A 2,500-nucleotide genomic window follows, 5' to 3' on the forward strand; every position below is an offset into this window, starting at 1 on the left:
ACAGCAGTAAATGCATTTCATTTGAAAGGAAGAGAAAATGTCTACACTTAAAATGGGTCGGGAGATTAGTATGGCAGGGAGTAACACAAGTCAGAACATAATAATTCAAAAGGCGGCGGGCTGGCAGAAACGTTAGCAACGCCGGGCGAAATGCTTAGCAATATTTCGTCCGCCGCTGCGTTCTGAGTTCAAATTCCGCCAGCGTCGACTTTGCCTTTCATCCTTTCGGGGTCGATTAAATAAGTACCAGTTACGCACTGGGGGCGATACAATCGACTTAATCCATTCGTCTGTCCTTGTTTGTTCCCTCTATGTTTAGCCCCTTGTAGGCAATAAAGAAATAAGAACATAATAATTCAAACATTTTGTCAGTGAACAGGTCGCTGTTTCAAAGCAAGGAAAATATTTTGACAAATTAAATTTAAATGTTGAAGTGAATCTGACGGTTTTTGGGTGTGTTGTTTTTAATGGTTTATAAACACCTTCCACGCTGCAATTGTTTATATTAAGCAGTAAAATATTATTATGTCATAAGAAAGAAGAAAGCAAAGGACCACTGATGAGGTTACAGAAGTGTGACGAAAGAACACTGGCCGAAATAGGATTAATGTAATGTGATGTAATATAAAGCTGAAGCAAATTAACACCAAATATACAGTGCGTGTGTTTTTATTGGCTAAACTGGCAATATGACCATCCCCGAGTACAACAACATTATTATGTCACTTCATAATAAAATTTTAATGTGAAAAAATAATAGCAAAAATTATTAGATAACAATGGCACTCTTCTTTTAATTTTGACTCTATATCTACAAGAGGAGTTACCTCAATCCTTTCTATATTAACCAAAATGAAGTAGATTGACAAATTAATTTTTTGAACCAGTTCAAGACACAAAATGTCGAAATATCGTTCGCTAGATAACAATACCACTCTTCTTTTAATTTTGACTCTGTATCTTCAGGAGGAGTTACTTCAATCCTTTCTATATTATTATTATTATTATTATTATTATTATTATTATTATTATTATTATTATTATTACTCTCTCGATGCTCTGACGAATGAGATTTTAGCAGGAAACAGCTGCAGAGCGAGCTTAGTTCGACGTTTTGACGTATGTATAGAAATGTGTGTGTGTGTGTGTGTGTGTGTTGGTGGTGGTGGTGTGTGATGTCCGTATGTATATACGTGTGTGTATCTATAGATAGACATATATCTTTGGGAAATACGTACGAATATGTGTATCAATGCTCACCAGTGTTCATAATTAAAGTATAGATCAATTAAACGGCATGGTTGCTCTGTAAGTTTTGAAATCGATAAAATACACCAAATTTGCTGCTTTAAACATAGTCTTTGGAGACATTTCGAGGAAGAAGCATCGAGAACTGCGTTGAAGGCGTTGTGCTATACGTAATAAGTATCGGTTTTGTTGCCCAGATGTGCTGTTTAACGGAAATAATTCGTCAGAGACGTAAATTATCGAGAGATTATTAGGCTTACTGCTCTTCCTGTGCTTGTCGTAATTTTATTGCTAATGGTGGAGCTACTGGACAGCTTTGCAAGGGCATCTCTCTATCTATCTATTTATCTATCTATTTGTCTGTCTGTGTGTCCGTCTATCTATCTGCCAATGCGTTAGTCTGTCTGTCTATCGACTTATCTGTCTACTTATGTATAACAGCACTTTTTCTTGCTATCAGCCTATCAGTTTATCTATCTAGTAATTTCTCTGCTTATTGCTTTTTCTTTCTTTAGTTTGTCAACAGATCTATTTGTCCATCCGTAAATCTATCTATCTATCTATCTATCTATCTATCTATCTATCTATCTATCTATCTATCTATCTATCTATCTATCTATTTATCTATCTATCTATTTATATAAGACCTTTCCCTCTATCTGCCTTCTAACTAACTAACTACCTCTCTCTCTATTTACATATATACATACAAACATATAAAGTGTGTGTGTGTGTGTGTGTGTGTGTGTGTGTGTGTGTCCATCCATGCTTACGTCATTCTATTTGCTCATTGGCTTGCTTTTACTTTCTTCAAATGTTGAAGAAACAAATAAAATTATACGACAAATAAATACATTACAAGTATTTATAATGGAGGTTGTAACGACCTTGTCGTTTTTAGTGCGGATGAGGGAACAGAATTATAAACTGCTGACAAGTCTCTGACAACTCTTATGGTTAAAAAACGGTTACGATCTTTAAAACGAATGCTATAATTTGATATAAGTTGCATATCTATGAATTGTTTGTTAAACAAAAATTTCATAAATTTTCACAGCACATATGCTCCCCACTGGATTTTGAACTCGTAATTCGCTACTAGTATTAAATAGGCTGCACACACCTGCTCTGAGGAATTAGTGATATGAATAACAATATTGGTTGGACACAAAAATTAACCTCATTGATATTGTTCAGTGACAACAGAAACTTTACTGAAATTTTAATCTTTTATCCCATGCTTCTTTCAGTC

Source organism: Octopus bimaculoides, chromosome 9, assembly GCF_046866305.1.
Source record: "Octopus bimaculoides isolate indiv1 chromosome 9, ASM4686630v1, whole genome shotgun sequence".
Lineage (NCBI taxonomy): Eukaryota > Metazoa > Mollusca > Cephalopoda > Octopoda > Octopodidae > Octopus > Octopus bimaculoides.